Here is a 12,904-nt window from a genome sequence, read left to right on the forward strand (position 1 = left end):
GAAACTTTTTTTTGTTTATGTTTTTGTCATTTTGTATTGAAGATGGAGGAAATTAAATCAGAAAAACAGTTGGAGTACATAAATATATGTATAGTTTAAACATAACTAATTTAAATGGACCCTAGTGGAACATGATCCTTATTTGATGTTTGTGGTTGATGTCAAAGTTTTGTATATGTTCACAAATAATAATGTGCTACATTGTAAATTCGATTTTGAAGTAGATGTTGAAGTTTTAATTGTGTTGATAATTTTATGGTAACTTGATAAATTAAAAAAAAATTGAAAATCTCAAGTTATGCTCAAAACCATTTTGTCTTCTCTTTTTTGACTGATTTTATAGAGTTAATTCTAGACACGTTTAATTATTATACATTTTTTTAATACACGCGATCTGTACATATCTTAAAAATGTAAAATATATGTTTAAACATTTTTTGAAATACCTTTGACAATATTCATGTTCGGAAATTTTAGGATTTTTTATTGATATTTACCACTTCCCAAATATCTAAGCAATAGGCAAATATACAAAATAAATGCTAGTTTAGTTAATTTCTGTGAAATCATAAAAATTCAAGACAATAAAAGAAATTTAAAAACATTCCCTTGGATTGAATTTGAAATTAAGGAAATGTGAAAAATGTTATTCGATTTTTGTGTTTAATTCAAAACATATTGAGAAACGAACTTTGTGCACAATTTAGTAAGTTTTGAATTTTGATGAAGATTACTTCGATTTCAAAAAATAAATTCTTGATCTGATTCGGTAAACAGTTTTGTTTACAAATAATTGGTTGATATACAAATCTCTAAAATAAAATAAGTAAATATAAATGAGTTAAGCCTAATAAACAAAACGTTTTAACTTTTGATATAAATTTTTATGGGGAAGAGATTTTTGGACCAAACCGGTGTAAGAGCACTTAACTCTCATAAAATGAGCCCTTAATCACAACAACATTAAAATTTTTAAAATTGTGTTTGGTTGAGAAAGTCGCCAAAAGCTTTAGCTTTACCACTTAAGTTTTGGGATATGGGTTAAAAAAACAATTTGAAGTTCCGCGAACTAAGCACCCCAAAAATAGCACTTAATGACAACATCATTAGTTTCTTAAAATTTTGTTTGGTTTAAAAAGTCTCAACAAATTTCAACTTTCCGACTCAATTTAGGGTGGCGATACTAATTTGGAATTTCGCTAACTTAGGAGCTCAAAAAGAACCCTAAATCAGTTTTTTTGGATGTTTTGTTTTATGAACCTAAAGGTGCGTGGTGTTTCCAGCTTTACGTCAAGGTAGAAACACCACAAGTTTGAGGGCAAAGGGATTTTTGAACCAAGTCGGGACTAGAGCCCTAAAATAGCATAAAAAGAGCCCTACATTTTTGTATCATTAGAGTTTCAAAATTCGATTGTGGTGTTTCTAGCTTTACGGACCTAATTATTTACATATTATTACATTTTAAAGGAGTTAAGAGTATTTTCTAATAAAATAAAATTTGTGGATGTTTTTTTAAGAGAATTAGAATAAACGTCAATTTTCAAATAGAGGCTTCTCCATTTAGATACCACCTTTAAAGTTGATTTTTAATAAAAAAAAGCATTACGGGTGCGATATCGTGGATATATAGAAGCAATTAAAATAAGGAACTATTTTAAAATCAAGTTTCATATCCTATATTCATATTATATACACCTCTTTTTAGACTGCATACCGCCAACAATTTATTCAAATTTACTTATCTATTTTTGTAAACGGATAAATCCTTCAGTCGGGTAACCTTTTTTCTGCGCAATAAATCTAAGCTATCTCTTAACACCGAAGAATTGAAGACGTTTTTTTCATTTTAAACCGGATATTTTGTCAAGAAATGACAAATTAAATTAAGGATGATAAATAAAATGATTAAACTTGTAGCAACAAAGAAATTACCAATATGTTTTTGGAAAGATTTGTTAACATTCAGATCAATCTAGGCTTTAATTAAATATATATCTATTATATAAGTATGTACACTGTGGGTTAGAAAATGTGGTATTAAATATCAGGGAAATTAAAGCGAAAAAAGGTCAATGAAATATAATAAGGTGGAAATTTTGTAATACCTTTACAATGGTGCTCTTAACATTGTGTAAAATCTCTGATTAAATCTCGTAACCACGTCGTAAGTTATTAAACGCCAAAATCGAGGAAATCGATTTTCTTTCTCTGTTGATATCGGTCCAATGAAGTAAACACCTTTATCAAAATTTACATTTACATTTTTCTAAAATGTTTGCTTTTAGAGATATAGTACTAAAAGAGAACAACGCTCTACCATTTTTGAAAAAGTTGAGGAACAGTTGGCGTGCTCTAAAATGAATTAAATTGTTTGCATGAAGAAAACGTAATTGCAACCACAGCATGACCACATCTATTCTTCCAATTATAAGACATGGTTTAAAGTAATTCATCTGGAGTCGGTGATATCATTTTTGTGATTGGTTAAAAAACCGTGCCCTTACCAAAATTATTTTTCGTAAAAATACAAGGTTTAGATAAGATTAAGCTTAGTTCTATTTTTGTCCCCATTAATTTAATTTAAAAAAAACATTTAAGCATTTGTATGTTGTGTAATTTGGTAAAGGTGTCAACACCAATTAATATACAAAAACTGAGTTAATCCATAAAATGCGGTTTTCGCGACTTTTGGCGATCACTAACGACTCGGAAACGAAATTTAATAAGACATTTTCCACAATGTTAAGAATGCCAAAAGAAAGATACAGGTACACACATTTCCACTAGCCAACTACCATTTTAAGGTATTATTTTATTAAACAGTATCTGAAAATATGGATAAGTACATAAGCGTTTGAGTATGTTTTTGACTGTTTTTCTCCACATCTGCTAAAAACAATACTAGACCCTAGAGATATAACTCAATGTCTAGTGTAGTGAATTCTTTTTTAAGATAGCATTTTAAGGTATGTTGCAGTTAAATAATGTTTATTTTGTAAAAACTGCAATTTAATTATTGTATTAAATTAGCTATTTAAGTATATAGTCATTACAATTCTACCTCTAACATTTAAACCTCCATCCTACTGCTCTAAAATCAATACATCTTTTCCTGGAAATGTCTTCTTATATTTTATGTATTGAAGAGAATACTTAAAACTTTTGCAATTTTATAGAAGACGTAGGAAATTTGGAAAAAATTAGAATTAAAAAAAATTCAAAAGTATTACAGGAATAGTCGATCATCTCTAATGGAGATGGAGCAACAGTTTAATATTCACCTTTGCTGGGTGCCGGGCCATAGAGACATTCCAGGTAACTGTAAGGCAGATGAACTCGCCAGGAACGGTACAGTACAGCCCATCCTACCACGTTTGGCAAGTAGTGGCATACCAATCGCTACTTGTAAACTGCTACTAATGCAAGACGCTGCGAGGAGGGCAGCCACCAGGTGGAACAACATCACCACGTGTCAAGCCACAGAAAACATATGGCCAACACTGGATTTAAAACGTTCAAGGTGCTTGCTCTCCCTAAGCAGATCGCATAAAAGCTCGACAATAGGTGTCATAACCGGACACTGTCTAATAAGAAATACACGCCACGAAGCTAGGCGTATTCTCAAATGACTTTTGCAGAAGCTGTGTGGAGGAGGAAGAGGAAGAAACGGTTCTTCATCTTCTCTGCACATGCCCTGCTCTAACTCGAAACGCAAGAATTACCTAGGAGAATTCTTCTTTAACGACCTAAACGATCTAAATCATATCGGTATAATCAGCCTCTCACGTTTCGTGACTCAAGCTGGTTCCATGGAGTTTACTGTAGGTCCCCTCCATTCCTGACAACATTACTCGCACACAAGAGAGAGTTGTAAGTCACTAGGCCCTGGTTTTTCATGGGCTGTTGCGCAACATAATTTATTTATTTTATAGTCGTCATTTATTCCACATTTGGGTGTTTCCCAAAAATGTAAGACTTTAAAAAATAACATCAAATAAAAACGAAAAAAATTTGTCCCCTTCCATGTGACACGAAGCGTATGTACAAATAAAACTCGAAGTAACGAAATTGACTTCGAATTCTAGCTTAGTTTTGAACTCATGGCAAAGTAAAATTGGCACGTACTAATTTTGTAACCTTCATAAATCCATTTTGTCTACTGTTTAATTTTCCAATTAAAAAGACTGCTCTTGACTATCTTTAAGTATGTACGTCAAATTCCTTTGGATCCATTTTCTCCACCAAAATCATATCATGCTGCATTAGAAATATGACGATGATGATGCTGAACGTCTTTGCAGCACAAAACTGTCTTCAACTAATATAGGTAATTGAATTACGAGAAATTTCATTGAATAAGATAGCAAAATCATATTCTTCCTTTTAAGTTTTACGAAAATTCACTTCACTGCATTAAATGAATCCGAAATGCAAAGCCAATAGAAATTCAAATCAAATTAAATTGCATTTCTTTTTTTATTATACAGTTATAAGAAATTATATTATTTCCCTTAGAATATTTATTTTCTTTCTTTTTAAAGACCACCCACTTAATGAATATTAAAAGCATCTTAAATTTCATTTAAAAAAAAACACCTAGCACCGAATTCTTAGTTCAAAACTTCAAACGTGCATTTAAATAAATGTTAACAAATTTTTGCCCAAAGTAACAAAAACACATCTTTTCAAATGTTAATATATTTATAATTAAAAAAGGTTTTATTCATTCATCTTTACCTATAATTGTACCCTACATACATTAAATTGTATTTTTCATTTCAGATGTCACAGGCAAAAACAGAACAAGAGAAAGAGAGAGGAAAGGTGGCACTTTCTTATTGAAGTTACCTCAACAGAGAATTGAAGTAAATTCCTTTGGTTGTTGGAGGAGGTTCAAAATCGTGTACTTTGGTTCTCTATGATGGCAAGGAATAAATTACATCAAGTACTGAATGTAATTTAAGGTTGAAAATAAATTCAAAACGAACAATATCCTTTTCAAAGGTATGTAGAGTGTACAACACATAGATACACAGGTATCTTTCTATTTCAGTTTTTTTTTTTGAATTTTAAAAACGCCCTCCATTAGAGAAGGTACCAAAAATGCGCTGGAATTTTTTACTTTCATCCAAAACAAACAAAAACGTTTGTGTACCAAGTTTTTTTTTGGAATATCACACTTTATGTGAATTAATTTTATTAGATTTTTCAAGGCCTTTGTAAACACTTGTTCGTTTTTTTAATTACATTTTGGTTGGTTAGTTGAGGTGGTGGTCTTCTTTAGGGATATTTTTTTCAGCGTTTGTGGACATTTTTAAGGTCTTTTTAATTTCTGTTGAGGAATCAATTTAAAAAATATTTAAAGAACATCATATAATTACATGTATCTGGGATATCTATTAGGATATAAATTTATAATTCTGTCATGAGCTGAGCAATTATTATTAGATTTCACTTTGATGCTCATTAGTGGATTGGGTATAGCAGGTATATAAGGTATTTTCTCAAGGAAAAAAATCTACCAATCAAATTTATTAGGAAATTAAAATAAATTTTTTCATAATAAGTTGTTTTTGATTAAATGCATGTAAAATGAGCAATCAAAAATCTAATTAAAAAACGTTTACGTTGGGAATAGAAGATACTTTTTTAAAATAAAAATTCTAATCAACTCTAAATATGTGGGTTTAAAAAATAAAATCTAACTACACAGTACAATTTTGGGCTTCAGTAGGGCCATGTCACAAGGATGGGTCTTTGTAGTCAAATCTGTCGACAAAGTTGACAAAATCGAGAATTTGGTTATGGAGATTTTAATTCTGTTTCAAGTGGAACCAATGACCTGGCAGCAAATGCTATAGCTGAATATAAAAAAGGACACTTCTTCAGGAAATAACCACTAAGAGTTTTATCCTCAGCAAAAGTCCCGAGTTCTCAACAACCCTTAAACAGTTTGAAACCGATGTTAGCGTGGAGATGCTAGGCTCCGGCTTGTGAAAGAATTTGAAATTCAAGGCATACAACTTTGATGCTTTGTGCGCTCCCCCAACAAGAGGCCATCTCCATTCTTTGTTTAAAGTTCGCACCGAATTCCGTCAGATCTTTCTCGAAATGGGCTTATCCGGAATGCCCACAAACAACTATGTCGAATCATCATTCTGGAACTTTGACGCTCTCTTTTAGCCCTTGCAGCATACGGCCCGAGATGCACATAGCACTTTCTTCATCAACTACCCATCGAAGAGACATACATTTTCTCAGGAATACCACCGCCCGTGAGCACGAGGATGTTCAACAAACTAGCCAATCAACCTGGCGGATTCAAGCCAGGCAAGTACTTTAGTATTGACAGTTTGTTCGGTATTGAAACTCTGGAGGCCACGCATTTAGCCGACTTCCAGGAAGTCGAAGGTGTGATTGTTGACGTGATTGAAACCCTATAGGAGTTCTTCCGTAAGCTGGGTATCACTTAGCTGGAATTCAAACCAGCTTCTGTTTCCTTCCCGGTTTGGACAAGTGGATAACTCTGGAATTTTTCGGCCAGATTTGTTGTTTCCAATGTGAACGTAATTGCTTTGGGGTCTTTCGCTAAAACGACCAACCATGATTAAATATGGAATCAATAACATCCGTTGTCTAGTTTGACCAAAGGTCGGTTTGAAGATGGTAGAAGAAGGACCAATTTGTCTATTGGAGCGTTAATTTCAAGTTGTTTTTGATGTAAACGTAAATTAAATAAAGAAAAATAAATTAATTTAATTAATTAAAAAAATTGTATTGTTGCTAAATTTTTAGCGAAGATTTCAAGTTCTGAAAATAAAATGAATTGAATCTTACCGAAATATCATAAAATTTAAATTAAAAAACCGTTTAAACCTTTGAGTTCAAGAAAAAGTATTAATTTTAACTTATCTTCATTTTCTGTAAATTTTGTATGGAATATTCCAATTTCTATTAAATATTTCTTTTCTCTTTCTTGTTTCCTTTTTTTTTGAAATATTGTTTCTGAAGCTGACGGCTTTTTAACATATGGTTGAGTTCTGAATGTTCTTAAAGGTTTGTCGGTTTACTTTAGTTTTCAAATGAAATTAAGCTTTATGCTTATGGTTTTCGAAAAAAAAGTCAACCACAAATTACTGTGAAAACTTTATTTTACAATTATTGTTTTCGACAAAATTTGTGGCCCTTCACAGTCGATTCTTTAACGTTTGGTGGCTAGATTTGAGGCGACCTCGTCAGTAAACAATCAGCCAACACCCGTACGTTCAAGGAACCCAAGATCAGCCGAGAACATTGCCGCGGTCCGTAAAAGTGTACAGCAGAACCGTAGGCAGTCTATTCCTCCATGCACAAGCACTCGGCCTAGGCCCCAGGAGCTCAAAGTTCATGCATATAGACAACGCCACCGTTTGTTCGTTTACTGGGCTTCGAATCGGTTAGAAAAGGACCCTTATTTAGGCCGCAAAATTATCCTTAGTTAACAGGTGCATTTTTGGATGAATGGCTGTGTTAACAAGTAAAATTTGTGTATATGGAACGACACCAATTAACGTGAGGCTCACCAGGTGATAATGCATCCTCAAAAATTTACTGTTTGGTGTGGATTTTGGGCCGGTGGCGTAATTGGTCCGTATTTTTTTTGACGACGTGAGTGAGGCAGTCACCGTCAATAGCTTGCGCTACATATATTAATGATAACTTATTTCTTATGGTCCAAATTGAACCATATAGACCTAGACGACATGTGGTTCCAGCAGGGCGGCGCGATGCGGCGTAAGAAGCCGAGGCGGGCATTTGAATGATGTCATATTCTAAACTTAGTGGCATACATGCGCCTTTCAAATAAAAAATAAATTTGTTAATACCTCGCACACAACTTGTGTTGTAACATTTGAACATCTGCCCTTATTAAAACACCTTTATTAAAAAAAAGATGGTGTTTTGAAAATTTAAAAAAAATCCTAAAAATCCTAAAAATAATTTCAAAATATGCTCATTGTAAAAAAGAAATCAAGCAAAATGTCCCTTAACTTTATAATAAAGCTGAATTCTTGTTCATAACATTAAATTATATGCATTTTATTTCTTTTCCATAAAAAACACTTTTAAAAAACACGCTTTATCACCTTAATAACTTCACATAGAAAGTTATTGTAATCGCTCCGATTTCTCAAATTGAAAGTTTTGACATTTCTCGACGTTTCAAGGTCCCTAGGGTCTAAATAAAAGATTTTTGGAAAGATGTCAGTGCGTGCCTGGATACTTACGTTTGGTACGTTCGCGACGTTTTTTTCATCGTCTATAGCTCAAGAACCAGAAGAGATATCGACTTCAAATAAATTCTGTTATACAGAAAATAAGGCAGAAAGATGCAGAAAGGGCTCTCAAGAAAATTGCGTGGCTGGTTTTTTTACCATAGCAGTTTAAGAAAGAGGTGAGCATTTTGGTTAACCCTAAATATATTCCGAACCAAAAATGCTGGAGACTTGAATTTAAACAAGTACATTTTTGTAAAAAAAAAATCAATTAAAATTTTTTTGTATAAATCAAAAAAATGTGTGACCTCTAAAATTTTGCGAATACAAAATGATTTCATCTCCAAAAGAATTTTGTGCAAAGAAAAATAACGTTTTTAACAACTGGTAAGATTTAGAGAACAATCGAAGACACAGTTTTTGTTATAAAAATAAAAACTTAAAAAAACATTAACACAAAACCCTACAAACTCTTAAGCAAGATAAATCCACAGACAGGATGGGAAGTTATCAGTGTGGGTCGCATCCCAGCCTCTTTTTTTTAGCTTTTGAAACATTTTTTATATAAGATTTCGAAAACTATGCTAGAAATATATAACAAAGTTCATTAATAAACTTTAAAATTTAAGATGGTGTTATTAACTATATTTTTATATTTTATTAAAACAAATTTATTTACAATTAAATCCTAGATGAAATTAAGATGAATTAAAATTATTGAAAACATCTCTTCTAGGATTAGTATTTTTGCTTACTTCAAAAAGTAATGTCAGTTCTTCACTTTTTTAGTATTTTTTTTTGTTTGAAAAATAAAAACTATTTGCATTTAAAAAATTTTATCCTAGCTTTTTACATTCAAAAAATTGATTCCAAGTAAAAAATCCTTGAACAAATAAGTTCAAAACATAAGGATATTTGCTATTTTCCTACATCGTCTACATATCCAGTTATTCAACTTTACAAACAAAAATGAAGCTACACTCAGAATTATGGAAAAATAAATCTGGCACTTAACATTTCCGAGAAGTTCGAAAACATTAGACCATTCCTACAGTCAAAAAATACCTTTTAAAGTTTTGAGATTTTTTGAGTCGAATTTTTAAATTAACTTCTTACCTTGAATCTACACTTTCGAACATATTTGAAGGAGTAAAATTTCTGACACCAATTAAAGGGAAAGTTCAAAAATATAATTTTTCACGATTATTATATCTTTTTAATCATCAAGACAATTCTGTGAAAAGCAAATTATGTGTGAACGTGATTTAAGATCTCATAATTTCAAAATTAACTTCATACCACTGTATAAGGAGTTATTTCTTGAAAATTAAGATTTAATATTCATCTTACGGAATTAATATTGTTTCCATTAAAAAACCACACAAAGTTGTTGAATCTCTATACCTAATTCATTAAAAGCCTGAAGGCCACGAAGACTTAATGAAGTTCAACAATTTTGTACAAACATTTTAAAAACAACAATTAAAAATGTTACCATTGAGGACGACATCGACGACGACGACGATGACTGTCTATAAACACAAACACACCCACATAGTCGTATAAATAACAATCTCACTTTTGCATACATTTAAATCTCTATATTTTAAGCCACGAATTCCTGCAGACAATAATCACGTTTAACATACAGTTTTGGTTGAAATAATAGGAACATTTAATATTTTTGAGTTAGAATGTTTCCTTTTTTAGCAATAAATAGATTTCAAAAATTTGAAAGGACATTCTATTTGCTGTAAGAAGATTTGCAGCGAAGTTTTAGGCTGCAATTCAGAAATAGGACGATTTTCCGTATCCTACACAAAGCTTTTAAAACCATTCCTTTTTTGTACAAGGTAAAAATGAGTAGACACAAACATGGTAAAAAAGGAGAATTTTTACTAAAATTTATTAGTCAACACTGGATCTATGCCAAATAGAATTAATTCAACTAATTTAAAATAATAACTTTTTAACTAAATATCAAAACAATTGGTTGCTAAGGATAACAGATCGAAAAATCAGACTTTGTACCTATTATTGAGTCCATTTCTGTACGTATAGCAATTTCTGCCAAAAGCTTAAGGCTAAAAAAGCAATTATCTAAAATACATACACTTGGATACAGGATAAAGAAAGTGGGGCCAATTTTGAAGTCAAATACATGCATATCCTTATACATCGTATGTATGTGTATATTTTTGAATATTGTACCACTAACACTAAATGTATGCATCAGAAGAACTGAAGAGTAGATATACTTTACTTTACACTGTTGTCGTTTTGCCAAGTGATAATATTTTAAGGATACAGCCTTAAGGAAAATGACTTAAATTAGGATTGTTTTTGTTTGTCTTTATTGTGTACAGACATATGAATGTTTTTATTTGATCTTAAAAACATACTTAATTTCACATAACATATTTGTATCCGTATAAATATTTTCATATGTCAATACTAACTTTGAACATTAACTTTTATTATTTTCCAGGATATAACTTCTTTTTTAAGGTTAAATAATTTATACGAACTTGAATTATATTTTAAGGGCCTTTATAATTGTTTTTACCAAAGCAAATTAATTTTGTTTAACAACTTGATTAATGGTTTAAAAGTGTTTTTTAAAGAATTTGTATTGAAATAAAAACCAAACAATTTTTTAATCTACATGACACGTAAAGTTTTTAAGACTTTATGAGCTGATATATAACATCAAACTCTCTGATTCCCGTTAAGGCATAAGCATAAAAAAAGATTCTCAACATCACACCTATGAATCAAAAGGTAACAATCTCTGTGTATTTACAAAAGAAATCAACAAACAAAAAAAAAAGAAACAAAATTCAAAAATGCCAAGAGCTGAAACAAAAACCAGACAAGATACCGGGGAAAGAGTCAGAAAAGAAAATTTAATTACTCTGATGTAATTTCCAAAACAGAATCAAAAGCTTTGTAATTTATATAAGAACTGTAGTTGTTGGGAAAAAGAATTTCAAAGAAAGTTCTAGTTAATCTTTTTAGAGCGAATTCCAAAACCTAAACTATAGAAAAACAGACAGAGATTTAAAAATGTTTTTTTTTATGATTCTTCATTAAGCAAAAGCTTTAATACTACTAAGAAATAGTTACCCTTTATATTTTCAGACACCTTTAATGTAGCATTTTTCAAAGTGAGATGGTACAGGTAACCATGCTAAAAGGGGATACGTGCAGGTTTGGTTTTGTACTTGTACAATAAGCGACTTATATGTTTTTAAGAAAGAAATATATCTACAAAATTCCTTCGGTAGGGTTTTAATAACGAACATATGTTGTATATCAATGTGTATGAATTTTTAATCTAGGACTGAAGATTCCGGTCATATATTTCAGCCTTTGTCTATCAGTTTGATTCAAATTTAATATCTCTGTCTCAAATAATAAGTGAAATTATTTAATTTGCTTTCTTTTTCAATAACAACTTTTGCAGGTAAAAATTAATGCATCAGTGAATTTGCAAGATAAGGTAAGAGTTTCCAAGAGAATCTGCAAGTCATTGATAACAAAAGTCAATGCAAATTAAAAATTATATACAATTTAAAAATTTCATTATATTATTGAAAAAAAAGTAAATGACGAATAATTTCTACGGAAATTAACCTACGGAAATTCCAGTTTCAAATGAAATTATAATCCATACAATTTTTATTGAGGTAGTCAAAAGATACCATTTGTAATGCCAGAGGAAGGAAACTGTTAGAATTATGTGATTCATTTGAACTTCGTATTCAAAATGGAACCAGTTCGAGTGAATGTGAGGAAATTCACATCAGTGAAAGATTTTGAGAGCAAAGAACCCCATACTCGGATCATTTTCCAGTGGTTGTTACTTTCCAATGGCTTATACAACCAAACGAAGAAACTTGTAACACGCTATTACTTCCTAGACTCAAATGGAATATCTCAAGAATCTGATTTGAAACTTCAATCACACCAAAATGTATACTTCCCTATGTTAGAGCAAATTATAAATCCATCTTACCCTCAACAACAAGGCTGTGGAAGAAGGAGCAAATCTTTAAAGGAGCCTTGGTTTGATGAAGAATGCCAAAAAGCCCGTAAGAAATACTTTTCATGGTTGAGAAATTTCCGAAATTCTCAAGGATTATTTTGAAGAAACTGCTTAAAGCCTAACAATGTAATATAAATCAATATAAGGAGCTATGTAAAAACAACTGCAGGCTTCTAAACTGGCAACCTGCAAATCCGCCACCGATTTTTGGAAACTTGAGTGGGAATTGAATGGTAAACAATTCGTAGTGCATAAGAAACTATGTGCAAACATTCTATCCACTCATTTCATAGAATTATTATACCCAAGCTGCATTCAAACAAATGGCACTATGCGGTACCTGGAATCATCAACGAAATCCTAGAAGCGGAAATTAACCTTTAAGAAGTGGAATTAACTCCAGGATTTCTTTAAGATGGAAAAGCGGCGGGTGCAAATGGTATTTCTGTTGAGTTCTATAAATACGCAACAGTCATGTTGAAATAACGTATGGTAATACATTTCAATGGAGTATTTGAGAAGCATATTTCCGTAAATGAATTTCGAGACGCTACAATCCTCCCGACACAAAAAAGGATCCTTGTTGGTCGCAGCGAACTAT

At 31.4% G+C, this 12,904-nt stretch overlaps 1 protein-coding gene across 15 annotated transcripts in view; it reads right to left on the minus strand.

Moving 5' to 3' along the window:
• LOC129952541 (transient receptor potential cation channel trpm) overlaps positions 1-12,904 on the minus strand; it is a 329,137-nt gene that overhangs the window by 134,849 nt on the left and 181,384 nt on the right. The gene's annotated exons all lie outside the window — the stretch shown is intronic.

This window comes from Eupeodes corollae, chromosome 3 (assembly GCF_945859685.1).
Source record: "Eupeodes corollae chromosome 3, idEupCoro1.1, whole genome shotgun sequence".
Lineage (NCBI taxonomy): Eukaryota > Metazoa > Arthropoda > Insecta > Diptera > Syrphidae > Eupeodes > Eupeodes corollae.